This window comes from Sturnira hondurensis, unplaced genomic scaffold, assembly GCF_014824575.4.
Source record: "Sturnira hondurensis isolate 20B ecotype Veracruz unplaced genomic scaffold, ASM1482457v3 Scaffold0012922, whole genome shotgun sequence".
NCBI lineage: Eukaryota > Metazoa > Chordata > Mammalia > Chiroptera > Phyllostomidae > Sturnira > Sturnira hondurensis.
The window spans coordinates 4,465-11,417 of NW_028085553.1; the positions used below are offsets into that span (position 1 = coordinate 4,465).

Consider the following 6,953-nt stretch of genomic DNA (forward strand, 5'->3'; position numbering starts at 1 on the left):
CTTGCTTAAAATGAACTAAATCGCTGGGGCAATAGAAAACAGAAGGTGCGGGCATCCATCAGGAAGGACATAGGTGGATATAGAGAAAGGTTATTTTTTTCAAATTCCAGGAGCAGTAAGGGTGTACAAGTTGAGACATTTAGGGACATCAGGAGAGGATTACATAGAGAAGAGAAAGGACTCTGAAATCTGAAGAGAACATTTCTTAAATACTCAGAAAGGACACAATTATCTAGCTAGAGAATAAATCTTTATTGCTAAATTAAAGAATACAGTGGATTTAAGGAATGTAACTAGGAGAGTAGTTTGAATGTGGTTTTAATCTATTCCTTTGATTTTTAAAAATTATACTTACTAGAAAAAATACATGCAAATATGACTGATGTGACATATAGGTACATATAAATGCACCTAAAATTCACTGCTTGAAATATAATTACAAATTACTACTAATGACAGCATTATTACTAATTTTTCATTTAGGTTCAAATATTTTATGTACTTTAAAGTTGAGACAGGAATTTCTATTGTTTTTGGAACAACTGATGCTCTCATCAGGTGGCTGAGAAAATGAATGAGAAAGAAAGAGTGGGCACTGGGTAGCCAGGAGGCCAAATTCTGAAGGGCACAACCCTACAGGGTGGCCAAAAATCCACAGTCCATGTCAGGTAGGAATACTGGGCAATCTGGTGCAGCTGCAGTGTATTAAAATACATGGCTATGAAAAAATGAAAGGCCTTGGAATCTTCTAGGACAAATATGAACAGAATCAGCTGCTTCCTATAGAAATGCATGAGCTTCAAATTGTTTTCAAAGTGAGTATGAAGATTGGGAAAGGCTGGGACAGTGATATGGCGATTCATGGAAAATTTTTGTTAGTTTACAATTTTTAGTGTAAGATTCTATGTATGTTAGCATGTTAGTTCCACTAATGCAAATTAATCCTACTGGAGATAATAAAATTATAGTCATAACCTATCTTTTTTGTTTTTAACTGTTAAGATACAGGATAATATGCTGTTGTGGGTTTCAAAGTTGATTGTTTTTGGTTTGGGGAATGATGCTCAACCCACAGAGCTATACCAGTCAGGGCTTAATCTTGATCCTTAACATGAACTCTACATACTGAAAGTAAGTCTACCATATATTCTGTTCTAAAAACATAAAATTACATTAGAATGTCTGGGCAAAGAAATGGAATTATTACAAATTTTTATTTTCTCACTTAACATATTGTAAATATGCCTCACTATCTATGTCCTCCTATTATTTAGTATTTACAACATCTTAATTTTTAATAATATAATTTGCCTTGACATCATCCTATTATTGAACATTTTATATATTTCTAAATTTTTATTGTTATAAAAGGCATGCATCATCTTCAGTTACAGAAGTTACATTACCTCATTTTGCCTTTAGAAAATTTTTTAGGATTGGATTCTAAAAAAAGGAATAGAAACATATTTACAATCCTAAAAATATTTGTTGAAACATTTCTGAAAGTATTACATGAAATAAAGTAGTTTGATTGCAATTTTAGAATTAATATATAAGCTCCGACCAATTTAAAGTATTGAATAGTTTATCTCCTCCTGACTTCTGCCTGGCCTCCCACTATAGCCTTCAACAAATTTCTAATTATCTGTTCTCCTTTACAACAGAAGCATGTAATCAGCTTTTCACAAGGATGGGCCATCTGGTAAATGACTGTGATACAATGGCATTACAAACTGGTCTCAGGTGAATTTTTCTTTTTCTCATCATCACAGATCTTATATACTTCTTCTGTTGGTATTTAGCTTTTTCTTGGAACTCATGCAAAACCAGAGCTTTATAACTGAGTTTGTCTTCTTGGGGCTTTCACAGAATCCAAATGTTCAGAAAATATTGTTTGTTATATTTTTGTTGAGCTACATGGCAACTCTCGGGGGCAACTTGCTAATTGTGGTGACCATTAGCAGTAGCTCAGCACTCCAGGTTTCCCTCATGTACTTCTTCTTGGCATTCTTGTCCCTCCTGGATGCCTGCCTCTGTACCCCATTGTCTCAAAGATGATTGTGGACTCTCTGTCTGAGAGGAAGAGCATCTCCTTTGCAGGCTGCATGACCCAGCTCTTTGGTGGACACTTCTTTGCTGGAGCAGAAATGATTGTCCTCACAGTCATGGCCTATGACCACTATGTGGCCATCTTCAAGCCCTTGCATTACTCTTCTATCATGAACTGGAGGCTCTGTGGCATTCTGATGGGAGTGGCCTGGACAGGGGGCTTCCTGCATTCCACAATACAAATTCTCTTTGTTTTACAGCTGCCCTTCTGTGGCCCCAATGTCATCAATAATTTTGTGTGTGAGTTGTACCAAGTACTAGAGCTGGCTTGTAGTGACACTCATGTATTTGGCTTTTTTGTTGTGGCCAACAGTGGGTTAATGTGCATCTCGATCTTCTCTTTTTTACTTGTTTCCTATGGCATCATCTTGTGCTCTCTGAGAACTCACAGTATTGAAGGGAAGCGGAAGGCTCTCTCCACTTGTGGATCTCACATTGCTGTTGTGGTTTTGTTCTTTGTTCCCTGCACATTCATGTATGCTCGACCTCCATCCACTTTCTCCTTTGACAAAATGGTGACAATGTTTTACTCCATCCTAACGCCCTTGCTCAATCCTTTGATTTACACCATCAGGAATAGGGAAGTGAAAAATGCCATGAGGAATGTGTGGAGCAGAATAATGGTAGTTTGTAATGAAAGATGAAATTGATTTGATGGAGTCTACACTCAGTGTGTGTTCTACGACACGATGCAGGTGCCGACCATAGTTTCTGCAAAAAAAAGTTAGAGAGGTCCAGGTTTCCTAAGTCTTCCATGGCTTCAGCACTCTCAAAGCATCTCTGCTCCCTAAGGGGCCAATGGGCATTGAGGTCAGATTGTCAGAATTTTCTGTGTTGCAGGACTCCTCACTTGAAGGGATTTAGGGTGAGGATTTGATAGGGCTCTTCTTTCTCCACACCTGGGTTTTCAAGTATTCTTGTCCATGATTCATAACTGCACTCTCTTTCTGGTTTTGAGACAGTGATATCGCAGTAAGTCATAGAGACAGAAATTGAATTGTGTGATGAAATATTGCATCAAACTATCCTCCCTAATATTTTCTTTTGCTCCCTTTTCTCTCTGTCTGTATGCTACCCTCTGATTCTCCTTTTCTTGGTTCTGATCACTTTCACTCTCTTTTCTCTCTTGTACTCACTTCACTTATTCTCTACTCTTGCCTCTTCTTCGCTCTTATTCATTTTGTATCTATTTTCTGCTTTGATATTTGCTTCACCATGTAGTATACAGATCCTGATTCTGCAATTAGACTAGAAAATTAAGGTAACAATTTGTGTTTTTCTTGGAGGGCTCAGGATTTCTGTTTTCTAGGATCTACATGATCCTAGAAAGTCTTTATAAAATGTACATGAAATTGGTTTGCAGTTTTATATGACATGGATGGTGAATGCTAGACAGAGAGCCTATCGAATAGTACCTCACTCCAATTTTAACTTTACTGTACTTGGAAAATGTTTCTCCCTCCCTCCCTTCCTTTACCATTTATTTATTTTTTATCATTGTCCAAGTACAGTTATCTTTATTCCCCCACCACCACTCCCCCTCACCCCAGCCATCCCCACTCCCTAGTTTTGATTTTACCCCTCTTTGGTTTTGTCCATGAGTACTTTGTAAATGTTCCTGACAACTCTTTCCCTCCCCCCATTATCTCCTCCCACTTCTCCACTGGTTACTGTCAGTTTGTTCTTAATTAAAAAGTGTCTGGTGATATTTTGTGTGCTTGCTTGTTTGTTTTCTTGGTTTCCCTGTAAATGAGTGGGTGAAAAAAAATTGATACATTTACATGATGAAATCGTAAGCAGCAGAAGGAAAGAAAGAGTCCTACCCTTTGCCCCAAAATGAATGGAAATGGAGAGCGTTATGTTAAGTGAAATAAACCAGGTAGTGAAAGAGAAATACCACATGATTTTACCTGTACGTGGAAAACATTTCTGTATGTTAGTTCAACGTTTCCACATTGAAAGGACGTGGTAAATGGGCACACTTACCTTGTAAAAGAATGTCAGGTCAAATGTAATAACAATAGTGAAAATTGTTTGAATAATAAGATTTTACAACATGAATAATATATAATCCATGATTGTGTCATCCAGTTAAAATAACACACAGTATTATAAGCAAATAGGTGAGAGAGGCATTTGTCTATCTCGGAGAAAAGGGGAGATTTGTATTATCAAATATACTAGAAGTGGTTCAAAATTTCTACAGGTATAAGTGAGAATGAGAGAAAGGAAAATTGCATTCTCCACTACTGTGCTGTACCCCCAGATCAGGGAGTTAGGAAAGTGCAGGAGTGTTAGGAAACATGAATCAGTTCAGTGATAAAAACCCTGAAAATACTGGTCTGATGCAATGTATACATCTTGCCAGGAGCTAAGTTTGTGTCTTTTGTCCCCAATACTTCTCTTTCCTTATTGAAAATAAAACAAAGTAGAATTATATGANACCCCAGCCATCCCCACTCCCTAGTTTTGATTTTACCCCTCTTTGGTTTTGTCCATGAGTACTTTGTAAATGTTCTTGACAACTCTTTCCCTCCCCCCATTATCTCCTCCCACTTCTCCACTGGTTACTGTCAGTTTGTTCTTAATTAAAAAGTGTCTGGTGATATTTTGTGTGCTTGCTTGTTTGTTTTCTTGGTTTCCCTGTAAATGAGTGAATGAAAAAAAATTGATACATTTATATGATGAAATTCTAGGCAGCAGAAGGAAAGAAAGAGTCCTACCCTTAGCCCCAAAATGAATGGAAATGGAGAGCGTTATGCTAAGTGAAATAAACCAGGTAGTGAAAGAGAAATACCACATGATTTTACCTGTACGTGGAAAACATTTCTGTATGTTAGTTCAACGTTTCCACATTGAAGGGACGTGGTAAATGGGCACACTTACCTTGTAAAAGAATGTCAGGTCAAATGTAATAACAATAGTGAAAATTGTTTAAATAATAAGATTTTACAACATGAATAATATATAATCCATGATTGTGTCATCCAGTTAAAATAACACACAGTATTATAAGCAAATAGGTGAGAGAGGCATTTGTCTATCTCAGAGAAAAGGGGAGATTTGTATTATCAAATATACTAGAAGTGGTTCAAAATTTCTACAGGTATAAGTGAGAATGAGAGAAAGGAAAATTGCATCTCCACTACTGTGATGTACCCCCAGAACAGGGAATTTGGAAAGTGCAGGAGTGTTAGGAAACATGAATCAGTTCAGTGGTAAAACCCCTGAAAATATTGGTCTGATGCAAAATGTACATCTTGCCAGGAGCTAAGTTTGTGTCTTTTATCCCCAATACTTCTCTTCACTTATTGAAAAGAAAACAAAGTAGAATAATATGACCTGGCTTTCATGGTTTTCCTACATCTGTCCATAATTCTATCTCTTACAACTTTCTGATTAATGACAGCAGTGTTTAGGCAGATCATCTCTATGTTTCATCTCCGTTATTGTTAAAAGCAATATTTGTGGTCCTTCCAATTCTTTACCTTACAACACTGTCAAGGAACTTTCTCATTGTAGTGACTATTAAAAACAACAAGAACCTTGTGAATCCCATGTATTTCTTCCTGTTCTATTTGTCCTTGGTTGATATCTGCCTCTGTACAACCACAGCCCCAAGATTGATTCCAAATGCACTTTCTCAGAAGAAGACCACTTCGTACAATGAGTACATGACACAAGTCTTCACAGTCCACTTCTTTGGGTGCACTGAGATCTTTGTGCTCATCCTCATGGCCTTTCATTGATATATCGCCATTTGCATGTCCTTGCAATACTCAGTCATCATGAGCCAGAGAGTCTGGTTTGTTGGTGATTCTGGCCTGGGTGACATCCTGTATCCACTCTTCAGCACAGATTTTGCTAGCTTTGCAATCGCCCTTTTGTGGCCCCAATGTGATTGACCACTATTCTTTTGACTTGCAGCCCTTGTTGAAACTTGCCTGCATGGATATATATTTGATAAATTTGCTAGTTGTCTCTAATAGTGGGGAGATTTGCATGGTGAGTTTTATAATCCTGCTTATGTTCTATGTGGTCTCCTTTCACTCTGAGAAACCACAACATGGAAGGGAGGTGAAAAGCCCTTTCCACATGCATATTCCACTTTATTGTGTTTCTCATATTTTTTGGTGCATCTGAATTCATATATACACACCCAACCACGTTTCCAGTAGACAAGATGGTGGCTGTATTTAATGCATTTGGGACATCCTTGCTCAACCCTGTGATCTATACATTGATGAATGCAGAGGTTAAAAATGTCATGAAAATGTTATGGTGTAACCAGGTATGACTTCAGTTAATAAATACTACATGGGTACTCCAATGTATATTTCCTTAATATCTTAGTTTTGTTTCACAGACAGGAAAGGTAAAATATTCTTTTGTGAAAATAAACAAGAAATTTGAGAGGATTGCATTAGAATATGGTTATTGCTTGAAGTCCATAATCATTTTGAACAACCTGGGATGACCCTTGCTTGAATTCGACCAACATTTGGTCATACTCATTAGGTAATTTAGCTTCCTATACAAACATTTCTTAGGAAAGAAAAGTACTGACAAATGACACAATAAATGTATGTGCATGAATGTGTATATATGCACCACTTTCCCCCTACATTTCATTCTCCTCCTAATGAGTACAGTGATCAGAGCTAATCCCTAGGGCCTGGACACTTACAGAGTCAAGGTTGCCCCCTTGAAAAGCTGATAATTAGAGAAGATGTTCTGAGAAATTACTCCTCTGAAAATCTGTGCCTGAGCCTCATTCAGTGGGATTGTCTATATTGATAAACTCTGCAACTGCCATAAAAGCTAGAAAGATCAGTGAAAACATA

General features: G+C 37.3%; 2 pseudogenes; both read left to right on the forward strand.

Annotated features, from left to right (window-relative positions):
• The first annotated feature begins 1,785 nt into the window (after positions 1-1,785).
• On the forward strand, positions 1,786-2,753 carry LOC118997259 (olfactory receptor 4C15-like; annotated as a pseudogene).
• Positions 2,754-2,798: 45 nt separating this feature from the next.
• LOC118997258 (olfactory receptor 4C11-like) lies at positions 2,799-6,406 on the forward strand (annotated as a pseudogene).
• Positions 6,407-6,953: the final 547 nt, after the last annotated feature.